The sequence below is a fragment of the Symphalangus syndactylus genome, chromosome 21, assembly GCF_028878055.3.
Source record: "Symphalangus syndactylus isolate Jambi chromosome 21, NHGRI_mSymSyn1-v2.1_pri, whole genome shotgun sequence".
Taxonomy (NCBI): Eukaryota; Metazoa; Chordata; class Mammalia; order Primates; family Hylobatidae; genus Symphalangus; species Symphalangus syndactylus.
The window spans coordinates 38,522,357-38,545,742 of record NC_072443.2 but is presented as its reverse complement, the minus strand read 5'-3'; the positions used below and the strand labels follow the sequence as shown (position 1 = coordinate 38,545,742).

Below are 23,386 nucleotides of genomic sequence, written 5' to 3'. Positions count from 1 at the left end.
AATGTTTGATCAAAATTACAGTAAAGTTCAGATGGAGCTGCAAATCCTAGTGGTTTACAATGGTTTGATTTATTTTTTTAAACAGACCATGGATAATTAACCATAAAGCATAACCTTCTCAACACAAGTTACAGTGAATTGCAGAAATGGGCAGCAAGTCATTCATAACTGGTTGCAACTGGTTAGAGACCTTAAACATGCAGGCAGTTACGAAAGCTACTTTCTTAGTGCACAATTCTATTTCCATTCCCAAAGGGAAACATCCTTTACTTTTTATATACTACCACTTAGTATCCCAAAGTGAGGAATAAATAGGTTATTTTCTATGATTACCATGTTGTCATACATTTATTAAAATAAATACCTAACACTTACCCGTACTCTTTTTATTTCAGAATGTTTCATCATTACTAACAGGATATTCCTCATGACATTGCTGTCTGGTAAGTAACTCTCATTATCTCTAAATGGCAGTCCAAAATATTGAGGTGCAAAGAAGTCAAATATCTTTCCATGAACCTCAGAAAATATGAGATCCAAAGGCTGTGGTGAGTCTTTGGGTCTAAACTTTAGCAATACTAAATTTTGACAGGACATATTTTGACATTGGTAAAGGACAGATCTTTAATATCCTATTTGTTCATTTGAAATACCAGCATTTAGAAGAATAAGAAACATGATCTCCAGAACCTATTATCACAGATTTTGACAAATATTTTAGAATGACTCTGCTAAACAAGATGGAAGTATTCAAAGGACTTGTTTGGAAGATCCTCCAGAGAGATATATTTCCAAAGGAGACTCCTGAGTGGACAGAAAGAGTGATAGGGTGAAGTTGGGCACTGATGTTTCCTGTGTGGAACATTGTATGTTTTGAAAAAACTCAAAACCCTCCAAACACATTTAGTGATACTTTGAACTACCCATTAGTATTCTATGGTATTCTGTAAATTTGAAATGCATTTGCTTCATTTGGATCAATCTTAAAATCAGACATGATTGCTCTTGCACTTACCAACAAGCAGAAAAGGAAAATACCCTTCAAAGACATAAATAAGGCTATCCTCTTTTACCAGTTAAGTAAGAGGACCAAGACCAGGGCTACAGGTACGCATAGGCTTGAAGATTTTTCTGGGTGTCTTGTAGTGAAAATTTGTAAAGTTTGTTAAGTTTCAAAAAGATTGATATTGTGGCCTTCTAGAATTCTTGATATTTCAATGACTGGGAGAAGAGTGCAGGTCAAGACTGAGGGTGTGTAGATAAAGTATTATCCAATCAGAGCTTGAAACAGCTGACTTTGCTAGAGGCTGACCTGCATTGAAATGCACTGGCAAATATACTGGAGAGGGAGGAGGAGGAAAAGGGTGACTTGCCTGGCATCTAACTGTGTTCTGCCTGGCTCCATCTAGGCCTGTTTAGTCATGAACATCATATTCATCCAAACCTTTAAAAGTTACACTCTTGACTTTGCTTTGTATGAATGTGCATAAACTGAGGGAAATAATCTCTTGGGGTAATAAAGATAGGTTTCTAACAGAGACTTTCCATATCCGTTGTGCATAATCCATAGTTGTCACTGTGTTGTTGTTTCTGATTCTGTTGCACATCTATCTCTGTCTCTCTGAGCATATCCATCTCACCAGTGAAGGCCAGGAGCATTCGGGATTGTAGCTCCGCCTCCCTCCCCACTCCCATGCTTTACTTGCTATGCTACCCCAAAAGAAACTCATATTAGTGTAAGCCTCAGGAGCTCAAGGGAAAGGCTTATTTGGTAACTTTAATTTGTCGCTCCTTTTGCATTTATCACAAAATGATCTCATCACAAAAAGGACTGAATTTCATGCTTTTGCTGGCTTGCAAACAAGCCAGTTTCTTCCCTATTGCTATCCAACACAGAGAAAGCTCTTTATGTTTCTATGATCAGATAAAATCTGTATTGACGTTTGTTTTCCTGTGGGTGTATTTCCCTTCTAGGTATGGAGATTTAAACTATCTGGGCAATGCTGTGTGTTTGCAGTTTCTCTGTTTCAGTAAATGAAAAGCTCCTTGGGAAAGGAGAGCATATCTTTTCCACTAATGAATAAATATTTATTTTCATTTTAAAATGATACATGCTCATTAAAAATAATTTAGAAAAACACATAGGAGTAAAATGAAGAAAAATTAAAGTAATTATTTCTATAATTTAAATCCAATCATTAATAACCATTTGATATATTTCCTTACTCTCATTTTCCCCTGAGGATATATTTTTTAAACATGATGTCATACTTTCTATATAATTTTGTGTCCTGCTTTCAAAATTTAACCTAAGAAATATGTAATTACATAGACCTTATAAACATTTAAAATAAATATATAATATTCCTGAAGAGGAATAGCCCATTTAACCAAATGCCCAACAAAAGCATTATTATTATTATTATTATTATTATTTATATCTCAATAATACCTTGTATAAACAGTAAATGAATCAGTCAACAAATAATAAACGAATAAAAGTTCAAATCAGTATATGTTTTTAAATTTTTTATGATAAAAAATCTTAAATTCATGAATATAGACAAATTACTATAATGAACTCCCATGTACTCATCACCAGCTTGCACAATGACTAACTGATGGCCTGTTATTTTCTCACTATATCGCCATGTTATGTTGAAGCAAACCCCAGACATTGTAGCATTTAGTACATCATTATTTCAGATCCATCGGGATATTTTTTACATGTTAATGTTAAAAACTATTCAGATAAATAGTTATCATTATTATATATAGTAGTACTTTTCTTCATAGTATCCTGACATCATATTTTCTAACATGTAACAATTGATTGTAAAATCTCATCAGTGAGTTTCCTGATATTCTTAGACACATCTTAGCCACAGGGCAATTTGGTTGCCTAGAGAAATATTTCACAGATTTGGCTAGGTTTCTTGGGGGAACTATTTTCTTTTGGTACTTTTTTTACTTGACTCAAATTTAGGATGCTAATTTGCATGCCAGATCTATACAGCATTAATTATACTTATTGTTGGGTTTAAGCGTGTGTTGAATACAATTTCTTACCTGAGGTGAAAGGAAAGCATAGTCCCCTGATTACTTAGAACTCCAGTCTGGCTGCAGCCAACCAATACCAGATAAATACGGCAAATCTGCTTAAATCAAATGTAACATTGGCTTTAAAAGTTTATAATTTTTAATTAAGGTTATTGGCAGACATGGAAAACATGTGATGGGTATGTGAGGCATTTAGAAATATGTAAAACGGGGAATTATGTAATAAAAATCTGAATCATATTTTTAAACACCCTGTTTGGGGGGAAAGAAATTATGCATTGTATAACAAAGGGGCTCTCTGTGCTTGTATTATTGCTCTAGTTTATTCTAAAAATATTTTAGACAACCCTCTATGAGCCAGCTTTCCATGGCTGGCCTAGATCCTTTCCACACAGAGTTCCACAGATGAGGAATGCTCTGTACAAATCAGGCTATCTGTAGAGAACCTGTGTCTGTAGTCTTGTGCTGTCTCACTGTCTTTGAATTGTAGGTCAGTGACTATTCAGTAGTGATGTGTTGTTCAACAGGTGTATTACAATCATCAGAAATTCAGGATGTAAGTATGCAACATACTGCATCAGTATAAACTGAATTTATGTGTTACTCAGGTCTATTTAATCTTAGGAGCACATTTTCCATTGGCCTCGAAAGTGAGTAGCTAGAATATTGATGTGCCTGACCCTTGGGGAAGAAAAAAAAGTTTCCCCACCACACTAAATCTCTAGAAAAATATGAGGGTTTACAGTATGGACATATACAAAATATTTTCAGCCAAAACTGGTAGAGCAAAGCACATGAAAAAAAAGAGAAAGTCATAACATTAGCAATAAACTATCCCAAGCAAACAGAGAGCATATATAAAATTTGTCAAATTAGATGGTATAAACAATACAAACTCTTTTTTTTTCTTTCTATTTCTTTTTCCCCTCTGAATCTTCTGATTATTTCGTCTCCTTTACTCTGGGCCTGTCATCATCATTAAAATATCAGAAAAGGTTAGAACTATATTGGATGGCTTGGCTAAGGCAGATGTCACAAGTAAAGACCGGTAGGAACTAGCCATTATACTATTTTAAAGCTGCAAGTCTTCTTCACTTCTTTCAGCATCCTGTTCTTACATGTGGTATTAAATTATGTGTCTCATATCACATAAACCTAGAATATAAACTGCCTTTTAAAAAGAACCATAAGTTTACCCACGGTTCTTTCTAGCTTATGTATTATATATTTCACCCAAGTGAACCATGAATGCCTCATCATTGTAATAGCTGTAATAACAATTATTATTATTAATGATAGCATTTGCTTCTTGGTGTATGTACACGTACACCTTTTTCTCTTGCTTCAGGTTTCCTTATCATTGGCCTCTTTGGCTCTTGGTGCTAGTTCAACTGTTGTTACATTTGTGACCTCACGTATCCTCAAGCTGTAAGACATTTCTTAGAACTAGTACAATACACCTTCCACCTCCTTCCCCCCCAGTTAAGCTCAGAATTGTGATTAGATGATTCTGCTTACATAAGGCAGGGAATCCTTGGCAAATACCCCCACCAACCAAGATTTTCATTTTAGACCTAAGGATACCAATACATGTCACAAAAGCAAGATAAGTGGTTTGTTCAGATCATCAGATCCCTGTTTAATGAAGCTGACATATTTTCTGAATAAACTTTATTGGATGCATAACACAGGATCATGCACAACTGCCATAGGATGGGATTTATGACATTACCGTAATGAGATAACTCTGGTGATTCTGCTCTATCTAGGGTGGTGAACGAAGGATAAAAACCCCACTCAAGACAAAAATATTCAAGAAAATGGTTCTGTAGTCAACTCATTCCTTTCATGGTGGAAGTGTTAACGAAAGAAATCTTCACTTGTTTTTCTCCTCTTACCTAAAGAATACTTTCTTCTTACCTAGAGTCTGTGATATGAAGAATATGCTCTGTAGATGGTCTTATCTTATGTGGATTGGTCCATGAGACACTATGCTAGGCTCCATAAAGAACTGGTTCTGTATGTTCTGTCCTCTTCTGTGAAAACATTCCTAACCATACTGTTGGTGTATACATTTTGGTCAAAAGTAATTTGCTTTCTGGGTATTTTATGGCCACTCTGTGAATCAACCTAAGTATTTGTAGTATGGAAATCTGTAACCTCTGAATACTACATTTAAAGACTCTTATAATTAATTATTGAAAGGCACTTTAGCCCTTAACTATTTCTCTCTTTGGAGAAACAAGTTGATTGGTTAATCATGTCTTTGTTTATTTTTATTGTTGTTGCTGTACACATTGCACATAAAACAGGAAAGAGGAAAGGCTGTTTGTAAGAGGTAATTACAATGGCAAAATTGTATTTTCTCTAACTGTTCTCATTTTCTCATGTCTGATTATATCAAGACCTGCACTCTAGAAGTGTGTTTCAGTTTTGCTAAGAAAATGATAGAGGAGAAGAATAAATCCATTTCTATAAAGTGATGTCAAACACAACTTGACACAATTACAAATTTCTTTTTTTTTTTTTTTTCAACTTTTATTTTAGATTCAGAGGATACATGTGCAGGCTTGTTACCTGGGTATATTATGTGATGCTGAGGTTTGGAGTATGAATGATCCCATCACCCAAGTACTGAGCATGTACTGAACAGTTAGTTTGGTTTTTTGTTGTTGTTGTTTTGTTGTTTTTTTGAGATGGAGTCTCACTTTGTCACCCAGGCTGTATTGCAGTGGTGCAATCTTGGCTCACTGCAACCTCTGTCTCCCCGGTTCAAGTGATTCTCATGCCTTAGCCTCTCAAGTAGCTGAGATTACAGATGCACGCCATCACACCCAGCTAATTTTTGTATTTTTAGTAGAGACAGGGTTTCACCATGTTGTCCAGGCCGGTCTCAAACTCCTGGCCTCAAGTGATCCACCTCCCTTGGCCTCCCAAAGTACTGGGATTACAGGTGTGAGCCACTGTGCCCGGCCACTGGGAAGACTTTGATTTCTGGTCACATCTTTTGATAATAAGGATCCGGAGCGAAAGAAGAAACAGAAACTACTTTTAAGACCTTTGGAGATCCAAGTTTAGTGACTCTTAAGGGCCTGTATTATTTCTTGGATGACTTATCCAGCCCTTTGTAGAATCAGAACTCTCACAATTTTCTTTAAATCAAATAAAACCCAAGGGGCTAAGTGGATCTTTAAAATTATTTCGAGGTCATTCTTTCAACAAACATTTATTGGTTTATTTGTTATTATTTCAACAAACTATGTGACAGGCAAACATGAACTCATTTCTTTCTTTTTTTTTTTTTTTTTTTTTACCTTTCAACTCCTTTTATTTATTTACCTATTTATTTTCCTTAAGCAAGTAAATCTCCTTATGGATTGTTAAGGGCCCTGTGCATATTTGCATGTAGCCAAAGATTCAGTCTCTTGCAGGAACTCTGGTTGTCAACTGGTGATCTTGCCTTTGTCTTTTCTCATGGTTCTGCCTGTGGCGCCTGTCACTAGCAGTCAAATAAGGACAATTTTACCATTCTCTCCTGCTGCTCTAATTTTTTTTTAGTGCCGGTACATGAATTTGTTATTCTTTATAATTCCCTTTGAAGTTGGAAATCCAAGGGGAATCTAAAACCGACCAGATGTTTCTGCTGCTGGAAAGGAAAGAGAGTAAGGATTAAGTTTAACAAAAACTTGGTCTCCAGAAAAAAAAAAAAAAAAAAAATCATTTCAGCTGGAAATCATCTTTAAATGCATTCATTTGCTACATATCTGTTAGTTAATTTACATTTACTGGTCCTTTGTAGGCAATATCCTCTATCAATGTACTCTGGGGAAAAATCATACATTTTGTTAACAAATAACATACATTTTGTTAACAAACCATGTTGTGGTTTGCTCAGGCCCATTTCCCTTATGGAGTTTTAGTTCTATTACTCTGCGTATTTTTCTCACATGCCTTACACTGAAGTTATTCTGTTGCTCTTGTTATTGTTGTTGTTGTTGTTATTGTGGTTGTTGTTGTTGAAGGTTCACTATCATATCACATAAAGTTTGGAGGCCATTTTAGCAAACTGATCCAAGAGGGTGAGGTCAATACAGCCTGCGGTTAGGGAGGGAAGGAAAGAAGTTCTGCCAAACTGCTTAGACTTTATGGAGAACTTCATTCTCGTTAGAGATACGTAGATCAAAACAAGAACAAGAGTGATGAAGGCCTTCAGGGGGAATAAAGAGAAAGTCTTGTGGTTTTTCAAGGATTCAGATGACGTTGCAGACAATGAGAATAAACAGGTTGGGAAATGAAAAATGATAGAGAAAGGTATATTAGAAAACAAAAGAGAAAGGGGCATATGTGAGACACATTTATAGGACCTCTCAGAATGGGTGCCCAAGGCTTCAGACCCCAATACACAAAGGGAAGAGTAATTAAAAAATAAAATTAGAGAAGAGTCTTAAAAATCAATCAATGTTTTGGTGGTTTGCTTAGTACTTCACAAAAGCGTTGGATTGAAGAAATGGGTATTTTATTTGCTTGTTTCTTGCACAGCATCTCTCATACTATCCTCCTCAGTTGTTCTCTGGATTTCCTAGGCTTCCCTAGGTTTTCAGAAGGACACCAAATTCTGTGAATAACTGCTTCTCACTCCTTACCTTGCTCAGTGGATTAAACATTTGGAAACATTTCCCACACCTCACCGTCACAAGGGATGAATACTCACCACTCAGAGTTTCTATTACCCTACCCTATCCTATTTTTAAATAGAAAGTCTGAGTCCTCAGTAATTATATTAAGCTCCTTAAGCTGCACATATCAATTGCATATACCATTTTAAGCATTTTCTAGTCTTTTTAAAGAGAGAGTAGAGGAAAAGACAGAGAGAAATCACTTAGCAGCTGATTCACTTATTTTAAGCAGCTTTCTTCATTTTAAAATATAAAAAATTCAGGTCCTGGAACATTGGGTGATTTGAATGTTCTATAAAGATTTGAAAAAAGATTTTTTTTTTAAATTATATGTTCTACATTCAGGGACCTGGATTTTCAGTTTAGTCCTTAAAAAAACAGGTTGGTGAAGTAAAGGAGTTTTCAATCTAAACACTTTTTCTTCTTCCTTTTCATTTATTTATTATTAATATTACTATTCTCTTTTGTCAAAGCATATGGTATGAAAAGCATTTATGTTGGTCTCACTACTGACAGAGCTTAACCTAATAATCCAAGACTTGGAACTTGGTGTTTCAATAAAGGAAACACTGTTTGAGGTATTTTCCATTCAAACCATCATCAAAAGTTTTTAATTAACGCCATCAGAAATTAATGGACTGAATGAATGCAAGACAGCGTTCGTACATACCCCTTTACTGGGAACAAGACAGCAAGTGGGATCCATTGTGTATGTTTGTATTTTATAATGTATTTTTATTTACTTATTGAAGCAGAGTCCCAGCTGCACATTGCGTAGCAGAGCTACAAGAGTGAAACCTGCCGAGGGCTGCTTCACTCCAGCAGTTTCATTTTGCTCACTGATTGTTGTCCTGAGTTCTTTGTGATTGTAATTGGTTAGAAAGTTTGAAATTAGCAAGTCCTTGTCAGCTCATGAAAGCTTTGAAATCATGAGGCTTGATACAGCTATCAAGCCTGCTGATGCCTAATCACTTTTCGGGCTAAGAACCTCCAGAGCGGCGAACATTCTCAGTCCCCAGGCTTTACCTCAATCACCAATTCACCACCCTCTGGAGCTCCTTGTTTTGGATGGTGGCTTTGTTTGGGGCCCTTTCTTTTCCATCACTGAAGCCTATAGCAGGATGAACAGATTTTGGACTGACTAATGGGGATGGGGGTTGTTAGGAAATGAGAGCAAATGGGAAAACAGAATGATGTAGGAGATCAAGGGAATAGGGAGGAAGGAAAAGGGGTAGAAAGAGCATAAAAGAAAAAGGAAGCGGGATATAAGATGGAAAGAGCTTTGTAAATATTGACATTTAGATTCTGTGCAACTGGATCTGATATCTCAGGATAGAACTCACTGATAGAGCCTAAATGGTCCCCAGGGCTCTTTATTTTTTCAGACCTTTTTTTAAAGGCTTGCCCACTCATTGTCAAAGGGAAGACATGTGTGTTCATATAACCTACCTACCCTGCCACCACCCCATTTGTGAGGACCAGGAATACAATATTTTCCTTTATACATTACATCAGAGGAATGAGGGGTTTATCAACTCCTCTCCTGTAACCATAAAAGTGTCCATTGTTTATCCTTATGCTCTGAGTCCCCAAACCAATTTTCTCCAGAAAACTCCTTCAGCTTGGTAAATTTTTAAATAACCCCACCTTCATCCTTGTAGCAATGCAGGAGCTGCTCAGGCAGGGTTAACTAAAGTAAATCGATATTGTCAGCAATGATGAAATGTTTACAAATGCTTAAAGGTCTTAATAACTTTCTGTGTATCTAATTCATTTATGTTCAAAGACCTCAAGCTTCATACATTTAGGTGCAACTCTTAACCTGTCCCAATTTCTCCTATATTTTAATAAAAACAAAAATAAATACAAACCAGATACAAAAACAACACCACAAATCTTAATGCCATGAATTCAGAATGTCAGAAAAATTTTCAGTAGGCCCCATTATGGCAAAATGCTGCAAAAATGCTTCAGCATTTTGGGAAAAAACTCCCTAAAGTCATTCAACCATTTCTTCCCTGAAATATGGGAAGATGAATACATATTAGACTCCTAGAAGAAAATAATTGGTGAATGAATGTCAGGATTTTCATAAGCACTGCTAAAAGTCTGATCTTGCCATCATAGCAAGAGAATCAGTTAAGCCTATTAACAACATGTCATTTTTCTTAGCTGGACAGTGTATGATTTACTGTCCCAAAGTTTGACTTCATGCAGGAGTCAGAGGAGACACCTTGTTTGGAATATAATTTAATAAAGAAGATGCAGCCTAACCTTCCCCAGACCATACTTTAAAGGATGCAATATCAGACTACACAGTATATTATACACCACCGCCCCCACCCCAAGTCTTTACAGGCTTCTGTAGCAGATGTGGCTGTCAAAATCCTGTCATAGTCCCTCAGAGATGTCAGGCAGTGCTGTCATGGTCCCTTCAGCTGCACCTGAAGCCGTTCTCCGCTAAACCAGACTCCCACCTCAAGTATGCTTTTCCTTCTGCCCCAGGACCTTTTCCAATGCTGGGAGATCTAAAAAAATCCAGGATGCGGAGAGTGGGGCTTACAGAAGTGGAACTTAATGCCCTGGGGAAACTCTCAACTAAATGAGGAATAGAGCTGGAAAAAGAGATGTTCCAGCCTCTATTTCTTTATAATGTCTACCTCTGGAGCTGTTTTGTATAAATCTCAGAGATCCTGGCCAATCCTTATTATTGTCTTACCCTCTGAGATTACCTTCTAAGTTACTGCCTGTACCAAAGCCTTTGGAGAGAACCTAAAGTGAGCCAGGTACTCAGGGTGGTTTGTTTGTATTAATCAATTTGCAGCAACTTCTTCTCTACTATTGACTGCCCCCCCATGAATTATTGTCCATTCATAGCCTGATTCCCACCTTCCATGAGACAGATTAATAAGGCTCCACAACACAAATGACAATGGAATGGAAAGTTCAGAACTCTCTTTCTGTACCTCAGTGTCTAAGACATGGATACGTAAAGATTTTTTCTGGGGTATGGTGACCAAGATGATCACCTTAACATCACAAGCCTACTCCTTTTTAACCAAAATGTCCCAGTCTGGACTGAAGAAACTAAAGGATGAGGAATAGTCCAGCAAAAGGTACCTTAATTTTCCAAATACTTTACTTTGTCTCCAGGTAAGTACAAAAGGACATGATATTCCATGTTAGCTATATTTCTCTCTGAAAAAAAAATTCCTTCTTTTAGAAAAGTTTATCAAACATTGAATCTAGGAAGACAAACTATTGACAACTACAGAATTTGTTCCCGCAGAAAATACCTAAAGTCTCTGCTCATTTCATGTTTACTAGTAATATTTCATTAGTCAAAGCAAGTCACTTAACCAAGCTTAAAGCCAAGAGACAGATATATACCCCATCTCCCACATCAACACATACTCTACTGAGAGTTACATTGAAGTCATATGGTAAAGTTTATGGATGTAAAGTTCTATTATAGAGAGGGAGGGAAGAATTAGAGAAAGTAATCCGGTCTATCACATAATATTATTGGTTTGGACTCAGAAACAAATGGCTTGAATAAACAACTTAAGAAGCCTGATGAGGTATAAGGGATTTTGTGTTAGTGATTGATACCACATTTACAATCACAGTCTCTCTAATCACCTTCAGGGGTTTTCATCATGGATTACTTTTGAATTCATCAATTATGGTAAGCACTGAATAGAAAATAAGGATCAGATAAAACACAGTAGGTTAGAGATGAAGAGTGCAGATTCTATTCCAGCTCCATCACTGAGGGTGAAATCTCACACATTTCTACTGATTTTTTCCCCCCTCAGTATTATGATCTCAAAAAAGGAGCACTACTCTTCTTTTTTATTTTTTCTTAGTATAGAAAGCATACAAAAGGCAGTGTAGAATTCTGTGCGTAGCATAAATTACAAGAGGACAATTAAAATCCCCACAATCGTCTAGAAGTAATTTGTTTTCAAATTTTGGGGATATACCTTTCTAATAATTTTTTTCCTGTGCATATATACCCTTTTTGTTTTTGGTAAAACACTGTGAACACTGTTTCTACTTTTGTCTCTTAAATCTGTGTTGTGAGTAACATTCTATGCCTTTAAATAATCTTCAGTGTCATTTTAGTGAGGATTTATTCCACATTCACCATCCTTTTTTTGTGAAATTTAAATCAGATGTCGTAAAGTCTTTAAAAAGCAGAATTACTTTGAAAATAAAGGTATTATTATTATTATAGAATTTTAGAGATTGAAGAAAAAAAGAAACTGACTAACATTTAATGAAGACCTACTCGGTGCCATGCCATGTGCTTACAACTTTGTTTAAGCATTTCATTTAATAACCTTTCAACCTAATGAAGCAATGTAGCATGATGGTTAAACTCTGTGGGCTATCGGCTGTCAAGTTCAACTGCAGAGCGGCTACCTAGCTTTATGACTTTTCAAATGTTTATCTTCTTTTTGGCTTAGTTTCTCTGTTACAAAGTGGCAATAATAATAATAGCACTCACCTCCAAAAGATTGTTGTAGGATTAAATGATTGGATAGGTTCAAAATGTTAGGAACACTAGTATTCAATAAACATAGTTATTATTTGCTATCTTTCCCACTACTCCATAAACCCTTCTATTAAAATACAAATCCACATTGATTTTAACTGCTTTGGTATAGAAGTGGATTCTAAGAAGAGGCAATGTAAAATAAATGGAAAAGCCAAGGATTTTATGTTTTTTAATCCTGGCTCCCAGCCTTCTAATAATTTTGCCTCTGGGAATTTAGTTAAGATTTACAGGCTGGGCGTGGTGGCTCACGCCTGTAATCCCAGCACTTTGGGAGGCCGAGGCAGGTGGATCACCTGAAGTCAGGAGTTTGAGACCAGCCTGGCCAACATGGCAAAACCCTGACTCTACTAACAATACAAAAATTAACCAGGTGTGGTGGCACATGCCTAATAGTCCCAGCTACTTTAGAGGCTAAGGCAGAAGGATCGCTTAAACCCAGGAGACGGAGGTTGCAGTGAGCCAAGATCGCACCACTGCACTCCAGTCTGGGTTACGGAGTGAGACTCCATCTCAAAAAAAAAAAAAAAGTTATACGCACAGTTATGTTTTTATTTAAACTGGGTAAATACTAACAATCTAAGGGTTTTTAAATGATAATTTAAATGAGATAATATATGTTTAGAGTCTACTATCTTGCCTAAACAAGAAATGGCTTTGTAAATGTTAGTCTGTCTTGTCTTGCATTGCCATTAAATTGTTGTATTTGTTTTAACAATTAGTATCTCTGGGCAAGTAAATTTATATACTTTTACCATTACCACAGGCACTCATGCATTAGTGTGAGACAGTCAATAAATACCTAACAACTGTGTGGAGGCAGTGCTGCTAAGTTGTAAGCTGGTATATTTCTTGGCTTTCTGCAGTTTATCACCAGTTTTCCCTGACTCTAGCATGATCTGTACCCTGCAGATGTCCCCACTGTTTTTTGATTCAGTAACAATCATTGTCAAACAATAGATTTCTCTTTTGTACTAGTTGATGTGTAAAGGTTTTTATTCAAATTAACAGAAAACATTTTCATAAAGCAGCTTTTAATTTCTTCAATGAGCATACAAGATTACTAAATGAATGAAACAGGCAGGAGAGAATGATTGAGTGAATGACTCTATCTTATTTATCTAATAGTTACTGAGCACTGATTATGACATTGTAGCATTTGGACATCATTACTTGGCCAAGTATATCAATGCAGTGTGCTTCTTTTTTTTGTTTGTAAAACTTAGACAAGAGTCAAGGTCAATGTCTTCAGGCTGTTAACTGTTTAGATTCTAGAAGGAAACTTGGAGATAAATAGCTTCAATATAAAATAGAGTGAAGTAGATACTGTTATAGAAGAATAGGCAAGGCAGTGTGGTTAATTCTTTTTTTATTTTATCACGTCTTTTAAAAAAATTTTTTAAGTTATACTTTAAGTTCTGGGGTACATGTGCAGAACATACAGGTTTATTACATAGGTATACACATGCCATGGTGGTTTGCTGCACCCATCAACCCATCATCTACATTAGGTATTTGTCCTAATGCTATCCCTCCCCTAGCCCTAGACCTGCAGATAGGCCCCGGTGTATAACGTTCCCCTGGCTGTGTTCATGTATTCTCATTGTTCAGCTCCCATTGTTCAGCTCCCATTTATGAGTGAGAACATGCGGTGTTTGGTTTTCTGTTCCTGTGTTAGTTTGCTGAGAATGATGGTTTCCAGCTTCATCCATGTCCCTGCAAAGGACATGATGTCATCCTTTTTTATGGCTGCATAGTATTCCATGGTGTATATGTGCCACATTTTCTTTATCCAGTCTATCATTGATGGGCATTTGGGTCAGTTCCAAGTTTTTGCTATTGTGAATAGTGCTGCAATAAACATACATGTGCATGTGTCTTTATAGTAGAATGATTTATAATTCTTTTGGGTATATACCCAGTAATGGGATTGCTGGGTCAAATGGTATTTCTGATTCTAGATCCTTGAGGAATCACTACACTATCTTCCACAATCGTTGAACTATATTTACACTCCCACAGTGTAAAAGCATTCTTGTTTCTCTCATCCTTTTCAGCATCTGTTGTTTCCTGACTTTTTAATGATCACCATTCTAACTGGCGTGAGATAGTATCTCACTGTGATTTTGATTTGCATTTCTCTATTGACCAGTGATGATGAGGTTTTTTTCATATGTTTTTTGGCCGCATAAATATCTTCTTTTGAGAAGTGTCTGTTCATATCTTTGCCCACTTTTTGATGGGTTATTTGTTTTATTTTTGTAAATTTGTTTAAGTTCCTTGTAGATTCTAGATATTAGCCCTTTGTCACATGGATAGATTGCAAAAATTTTCTCCCATTTTGTAGGTTGCCTGTTTACTCTGATGATAGTTTCTTTTGCTGTGCAGGAGCTCTTTAGTTTAATTAGATCCCATTTGTCAATTTTGGGTTTTTGTTGCCATTGCCTTTAGTGTTTTAGTCATGAAGTCTTTGCCCATGCCTGTGTCCTGAATGGTTTTGCCTAGGTTTTCATCTAGGGTTTTTCTGGTTTTAGGTCTTACGTTTAGGTCTTTAATCCATCTTGAGTTAATTTTTGTATAAGGTGTAAGGAAGGGGTCCAGTTTCAGTTTTCTGCATATGACTAGCGAGTTTTCCCAACACCACTTGTGAGACAAAGATTATGATACCTGTCTTGCAGGGCTTGTTCATATTAAGCACCTAGGACCTTACCTCAATGCATGATATGCCCTCAGCTCATGGCAGTTACAATTATAATCACTTTATTTTCTCACCTCTGTTCTCTCTTACTAGTCCCATCTTCCCTAACCTTTACTACTTTTCAGATCGCATTTGTTGTTCTTTGCATTTCTGTTGTCTATTATAAGGCCTAGCACATAATAGATGGACTAGAAATGTATCTTTAATGAAATAATAAATTATACTAATTTTCTGAGGTCATTCTTATGCTCATGCTTTCTAGATAAATACAATATACCTTTCTTTGGCATTACATTTTAAGTAATTCTACATACTTGAACCATTTAATGACCAAATTTCAGGAATTTTCTTTCATTGAAAGTCTCTCTTTTTGAAATTATCAGCTTAATACAACTTAAAGTCATATATAAGATGCAATGATTCTGTGACATATACATGAAAACTACTGACTTGGAAGTTACTCAGTTCAAATCTTTAAATATATATTGTTCAAAAGCACAGTCAAAATGGTACCTATATCTTCAGTGTGGAGGTGAAGGCAGTATTAACAATATCCTATAGTTGACTGAAGAGTTGGTTACAGCAAAGCTCTCCATTGCCCTTAAATTTTCTCTCTCCTTAATACAGTAGGATCAATTTTAAGTGCATTTTATGTGTGCATTTTAAAACTCTTTTTTTAAAAAAAAAGAATAGAAATGGTTTTCGGAGTGATGCTGATACTGGTTGATGATGCCAAGGCACCAATGGAGAGCATATTTTTTAAATTGAATATGTTTTTATGTTCTTGTTTGTTGATTTTTAAAGTGAATCCAAATGTGAAGGGGAAAAAAATCAAATTCTGCCAATTTGAAAAGAACAAAACCAGCTAAAACCTTCTTTTAAAATTTCTAAGCTATTATGAGAATACTACAGACAAAAGATTGCATATGAAAGATTTTTTATAAAGAATCAGATTGCTTTGCCTTTCTTTAGTCATTTCAAAAGTCTTTGTCAGGTATGAAAAAGAAATATACTCAAAATGAAGAGTAAATATAATTAAAATGATTCCTTGCCTTAACATATAAGCTTCTTATGGGCAAAAATCTGTGTAAAGTTAATACTGTAAAACTTTGATTTAAAAGAAGGAATAAGAAGGAGTAGGCAGAGAGAGGAAGGGGAGAGGAAGAAGTTTGATTTTTATAAGAGTAAACATAGAAAATGATAGTAAATGAAATGACATTAAATCATTAGCTGCTTTTAATGAGACAGTTTTAGGCCCACAATGCATATATATATATATGTGTATATATACACATATATATATATATTTTTCAAATTTCCAGTATTTGGCATGTACCTGACACACAGTCATCTCTTTTCAATAGTTAACAAAATGAATGATATTGTCTGGGCCAGCAGCCCCCAACGTTTTTGCCACCAGAGACCAGTTTCATGGAAGACAATGTTTCCATGGACTGGAGGGGCGGGGGTGGTTTCAGGATGAAACTGTTCCACCTCAGATCATCAGGCATTAGATTCTCATAAGGAGTGTGCAGACTCAATCCCTCGCATACACAGTTCACAGTAGGGTTTGTGCTCCCACGAGAATCTAATGCTGCTGCTGATCTGACAGGAGGCAGAGCTCAGGCAGTAGTGCTTGCTTGTCCACTGTTCATCTCCTCCTGCACAGCTAAATTCCTAACAGATACCAGTGTCTGGTATTAATATTAATTAATATTAATTATTAATTAATTAATACCAATATTAATATTATTGTTATTGTTACTGCTGTTGTTATTGGTGACTGAAATACTCCGAATTTGTTTCTTTCTTATTGGGTTAGCATCTAGAATTTTAAGCGAAGTGAATGTGTGAAAGGTGTGGGTCATTAGAACACTAAAGCGCAGTTTTTCTACTTTCAGCCCAAGAACTTTGCTGTAGTTTAATATGATGGGAAAAGAAAACATACAATTCAGAGCATTCCATTGTATATTTATTTAGGTGAAAGAAATTCAGTAACAGAATATGTGCGGTAGCCTCATATGATTTTTTTCTCTTTATGCCCACCCATTGGTTTTTCTGTTACCCTCCTTAAGAAAATAGCAATGTCAAATAAAATATAATTGTGATTTTACTTCTTCTGAATACATAAAGAAATACTGTTTTTAAAGATATACACACAAAAACTTTAAAACAGAATGTTGGGAATGCTAACCCTACAGCTCACATTGTCACGTTTAGTCCATTCCACAAACGGAATGGTAATGTGCTTAGTAGCTAAGTATGTAGAAGCCCCCCCACCCCCCGCCCAGCAAAAAAAAGTACAGTAACCTTATCCATGAGAAAAATATGATAATATTCATTGACAGGGGAACTACAAGGAGCAATTTTCCCAAGCTGTGTCTTTCAGACAATGCTGTCAGTTTTTCCACTTTGATGAGTACAGCTGGGGTTGTGATGCAAGGACAAGAAATTACAGTGTGGCTAGAAGACCAGGGCGTTGGCTATGCTGTTAGCTATACAGCAAATAAAATAAAATTAAAAATTAAAAATATTGTGTATATATATATATATATATATATATACATATATATAGGAAAGATAGATTTTTAAAATGTTTGTAATAGAGATTATTTTGGGCAGCACTTGCCTTGGTTTGCTCTCTACTAGTGACCTCAGCAAAAGCAGTTTATAGGATACCTTTTCTTCTGTTTTTTCCAGAGACCCTTTGAAGGCAGAAAGCTATACCAGAACACCCATATTTTTGACTTGTGTGTGTATATGTGTGTTTATGTATGTATATATTTAAACAAATACCACATTTGAAATGTTTTTCAGTGTTGTGTATTATGTACCCAAGGCCAGTTTTATCTAAATCAAAAGATATTTCTAATATTAATATTTACTACTTCATGCAAAGAAAATCAGTTACAACTCTGTATCTTTGATTTTTTTACTTCATTCATTCATTTATTCATCACCCTCCCACATAGACAGGTTAAAGCTTAATTTCACATTTTACAAAATAATTTGAGTTATACTGATTGACTTTATTTTCTAGTACTCATTCATCGTAGTTTACATGTGTTTTTACTAAATGGAAATCTTTGAGGCTACAAGTTAATAATTAAAAATAGAGCAAGGTACCACATGCTCATTCCTCCCCTTGTTTTCTTTTCTTTGATTTTCAAAATATTCATCTGCAAACTTTATTGCATGTAAGTACAGTACCTCTTTACATATGCACCACAACTATTTTGTATGAGCTATAAAACAACTAGAATTAAAACTTGTCCAAGGCCCCAAAGCCTGTTCTTCACAAAGGAACCTTTCTTGCCCGATTGTTAGAAAGTGTTTTGAATGATGCATAACTAAGTAGAGTAACTAAACAATTGCTTTTGAGCATCTGGAGCTTGCCCATTAAGATTTCTATAGCCCTTTATTTTCCTTTCTGTGGTTTAAGAAGTGATTCACATTCAATATATGAAAGTTCTGGGTTCAGCCCCTTGAGCTGTTGGTAGAAGAATCTTCATGAATCTAATAAATAAATAAATAAAAAATGTAAGAGCTGAAGACAGTTGAGCTCATGTGAGTTTATGTACAAAAGCATTTTCTTCCTGGGAAGAAAAGGTATCTTGTATATATTTTGGTTTCCTAAATTTAGATCTAGAAATATACCATTGTTTTCTTAGAGTGTATTCTTAGGGTGTGTATATGGGGAGTCAGATTGTAAACAACCGATTCAAAATTTACCTGGAACTTCATAGAATAATATCAATACTTTTTAGGTGGAGAAATCATTACCTACAAATAGGGGATACATTATGAACGTATTTCAACTAAGCAAAAGCATAGTCAAGTGCCTTCATAATGCTAAATTTTAGATGTTGCACTGATGAGATATTTTCCCTACAAATAAAAGACCAAAGTGTACAAAACCTCAGGACATGTGGCTGAGTTAGAATAACAATGCAGCTGTCATTTTTGCATTTCCTGGCTTTCATGAATCATTACTAGTGATCCTCTGTTATTTAAATCAGTTGAGAACATGGATTTATCTTAATTTTCACCCTTTGTTTCCCTTTTTTGTGATAACAGTTATGAGATATGATGATGTAAAGTGTTTCTACTTATAATGGTTTCAGCCTCGTCCCTTGGCACCCTAAATCTTCTGGCTAATTCACTGATCAGTTAAATAGTCGAGGTTATTATTATTGTAATAATTATTTTACATTTATATAGCACTTTCCTCCAAGGGGCTCAAGGCATTTTACACACAGTAAATTACCAAATAGGAATTAATCCTTATATCACCCTGTGGGGTAGGTACAGTCACATAAATGAAATTCTACAGAAGTACTGCCTGTGTCACAGCGCTGAGCTCTACCCCAACCCCCAGTGAACCTGCCCTGCCTCCCTGAAGATAAAGAAGAATGCTGTTGGCATGGCAGGGAAAAGCTGGAAGAAAGATCTTGGGAAAATGGCCCTCTGTCCTTACTTTGGTGCTTTGGGCTATCTGGAAAATGATACTATTGGGAGCAGCTAAGCATGTCTTGATATGCAATTTACAGATAAGTTTCACCTATGTGGTTTTATTTAATCCTGACACAAGACAAGGTGGGATGGGGTTCTCAAACTTTTGTGTCTATAGAAATCACTTGGGAGTGAGTTTAAAATGCAGATTCCAAGACTTTATAGCTCATGGAGATTCTAATGTAATAAGTCAAGAAGGGGCCATTGACATCTGAATTTTTACCTCAGTTGATTTTGAGTCACATGATGCTTACCCATATTTTGTGAAACTTGAGCTGATTAAGGAAGAATTGTTAGTCCCAATCTACATATCAGAAAATGACAGCTCAAGCAGGTAACATGTCACAGTATTTGGCAGAGGCTGGACTATAAACCAAGTTTTGAAATTCCAAAACTCATACTCTTTTAATTACGCTACAATGCTTCCAGGAAAGGGAAAGCAGAGAAGCCAATACAACAGGATTTAAATGTAAAGGAAAGGAGAGAACAGTTAGATATGCGTGTGAGACACTTTACAGTAAGGTAGGCTGGCGTCTACTGGCCCTCTGGGAACCTCGAGTTGATTTGTGCTGCCTGGATGGAGAAGACCATCATCTTTTGGGCAGGGCTGGACTGTTCCTTGGCAGCTTGTTCCTTGGTTTCAGTACCTTGTTCCCTGTAGCCAACAAGTCAGTCAACTAACTCTAATCCAGCAAGTACCTGATGGATTTGCAATGTTTAATTTTTCATCCTGCCCACAAAATGAGTCTCCTCCTTAATAGATGCTGCCACCAAAATAAAAGCTGGATTTTACCAGGAAACCAAGAAAAGCTCTTTTAATAAGCTTCCTGTTTACGTGAGTGGGCCCTTTATGGGATGGGATGGGTTTTACGTTTTTTATTTGAAGCATTCTTACTCCATTTCTAAAAGAGAAAAAAAATTAACAGGAAGTGGTTATGAACAATTTGACTGTTATTTTTCAATTTAATATTCCATTTGGGGTAATTTCGTTCATTTTTTTCTTGAATTAATTTTTATTCAGTTTTCTTCAAAAACTGGGACAAGGCATTATAGGAAAAACTGTAGACAGACATACTGCATCCAAAGTTTTTATTCTGTTCTGAACTTCTTACTCAGAAGTGTGAGAATTTCATGGTGAAGTTTAGAGGCACTTGTGGGATTTATTTGGGGTTTTCAGAAACCAGAAAAACAGACACGTGGTGTTACTGGTGGTAAAAATTCCCACACTTTGTAAACTCACCACACTTTTCAGTAGGTACTACTGTAAATTGTATTGAGAGACTTTCCATGCCCTTCCTTTTCTCAAATGCGTGTACTCCTTAGGTATGGATAATAATTATTGCTGTTTTAGTGAAACATTTTGTGAGTCTCTCTAAGATGTCTTTTCATTCTTGGAAATTATCTTCTGCCTCTGAATTTTTCATCTTTTTTTTAACACTCTGGTTATTCCCAGTCACTGAACAGACTGATCTTATTTAAAAGGGTCTAATAACCTTTTAACAGTGAGGTAAAAAAAAAAAAAAGGCATTTATTTATTTGCAGGGAAGGGGGGCAACAACAATGAGAGATATATTTGGAAAATATAACTGATATGATATCCTTGTAAAAGCACATTTTGTATCTTTCTCAGCATCAGCCTTTTAGAACTATCAGTTTGGATCCCTATACCTAGGCTAGATCAAGATTTTACCAGAAGCTTAAACTATTTGGGGGGTCCTCTTGAAGAAAAAGAATACGAAATTATGATTACAAAGTTAAGTACAGGACCTTGGAAGGGGGGCTGTGCAAGTGAAGGTCCCTGAGGGTTAAGCTCCATTAAATATGCAGTAAATCTGCCTCTGCAGATCCCCTTTTTGGGCTTTACAAAAGCACTTTTAATAAATATTACTGTTTCATGTAACAACAAGATTACTTACAGATAATACCCTACTTTAAATGCCTAGTCTTTAGGTTAAAAATAATAAAACATGGTAAAAATAATGCACGCCTACTTACAAACAGTCTAACTAACTGATTCCACATAGCGTTCCTCTCCATTTATTCAGGCTAACCCTAACATAATGTAGGTCAACAAATACCATTAGAGCAGACATCTCTGCATGTAGCCTAGTATTTCAAGCAATACTTGAGACAATAAACTCCAGGGCAGCAAAAAATGTCAACAGTTCCTTCAAGTTCTTTGTAATGGGATTATAGCTGTGTAATGAAACTAATATCAGAGACTAGAGTAGGCTGCATTTGACCCATTGTCTCTTTTCTCTGTGTTGGAAAGATGTAAGACACACATGGCTGCCCCACAGCATTTTGCTTCTACCACCCATTTTTACACTTAATTATACTGTTTCTTATTGTTCTTCAGTTATTTTAAGAGAGTTTATGTTTTTCTCTAGAGCAAGATAGTAAGCATTTTGAGAACAGAAATTAGATTTTTTTTCCCAAATATTTTACAGTACCAGAACATTCCTGCTTTCTACCTTTTATTTTTCTCCTTTTTGAAAACTTCTCCCTGCACCTTGTTCTAGAAATAAATTTTAGTAGTGGTCTCTTGGTAGGAGATACTTGGCAGTTTTTCATTGAATTGCTGTGAAAACCTAAAACTATCTCTACCTTCTCTAACTCCATCTCCCTGATCCTAGAACTTCCCTTAAGGTAGAAAAAGGCAAGTGTTTTGAAGCTAAATCTAGAAATTTAAATGGACAAAAGGAGGGTGAAAGATACTGCCAACTCAGAAATTACTGAGTTTTCATTCTTTATGAGGCTAATCCAGTTATTCCACCTCTTATTTCCTCCTCAGTAAGATGTGATTCCCTAGTATCTGCCTAGGAAGCAACTTTTTGGGGTTCTAAGTGTAAGGAAATAAAGCCAGCTTTTCTGAAGCCCTCAGTACAGTTTAGTGCTTGCTACCACTAACCAAAGTAGAATTCAAACGCAAGAGGGTAATTGCAGAGATGAGTAAATCTGTACAACTTCACGTTGGTAGTATCCAAATGCTCTTATGAATGTCAACTTCAGGCATCCTCTTTCATTAGAAAAATATGTGTTGTCTTTGACAGGGAAACCCTTAAAAATGTCACATATTTGAATTTTAGCTATATTCATAATTCACAAATTTTTCTCAGAAAAATTTTCTTGATTTTCAAATTTCCTTAATATTTGTTCTTCCTTTCATATATAATTGACATTCTTTAACAGTTAAGAGGTGCTAGGTTAAATGTTTGCAGAATAATTGTGGCTTATTTAGAAAATAAATTTTACTCTACCTTAGGGCTTATGTTGTGCTAAAAATGACTCATACAGAAATGGTTCTGCAGCTCTTAGCTTTAGCCTGATTTGTCTTCAGAGAGGAGTTGTATTAGAAGTGTGGTGCTATGTTCTGCACAAATGAGTGTTTGTGATACATATGGAAAATACTATGCACAGAAAAAAAGCTGGTCCTAGAAAAAATGACGTTAACTTCGCATAACTCATTTGGGCTATTTTTTTTTTAATGTGTTCACTGCTTTTATAAACCATTTCAGAATGTCTCCATAACAGGATAATGTTGCATAGTCGATGACTTCATATTTTTATACCCCCTGGAATTCAAAGGGAATATTAGTCTGGTTGGTTCAGTAATCTAAAATTATTGGTTTATAATAATGGGCATAATAAGCTTTCAAACAACTACCTGTTTTACCAGTTTTTTCCTTAGTATCGTATCCGGATTTGTCAGTTTATATATTTTTGAAGTAGTTCCCTTTAAGATGTCTTCTTTAACTGTTAGACTATCCCATAGGCTGGGTGTCTTATGTGTTGATGTGGCTGATGGTTTAAGGCCAGTGGCTCTCGGATGTTCGTTTAGTACAGGGTTTTTCAACAGCGGCACTATGATACTTTGGA

General features: G+C 35.8%; 1 protein-coding gene across 16 annotated transcripts in view; it reads left to right on the top strand.

Annotated features, from left to right (window-relative positions):
• ZBTB20 (zinc finger and BTB domain containing 20) overlaps window positions 1-23,386 on the top strand; it is an 833,136-nt gene that overhangs the window by 457,112 nt on the left and 352,638 nt on the right. For all 16 annotated transcript variants that reach the window (XM_063630087.1, XM_063630085.1, XM_063630084.1 and 13 more), the window contains one exon: window positions 396-443. The gene's annotated coding sequence lies outside the window, so the exon portion shown is untranslated. The remainder of the gene's footprint in view (window positions 1-395; window positions 444-23,386) is intronic.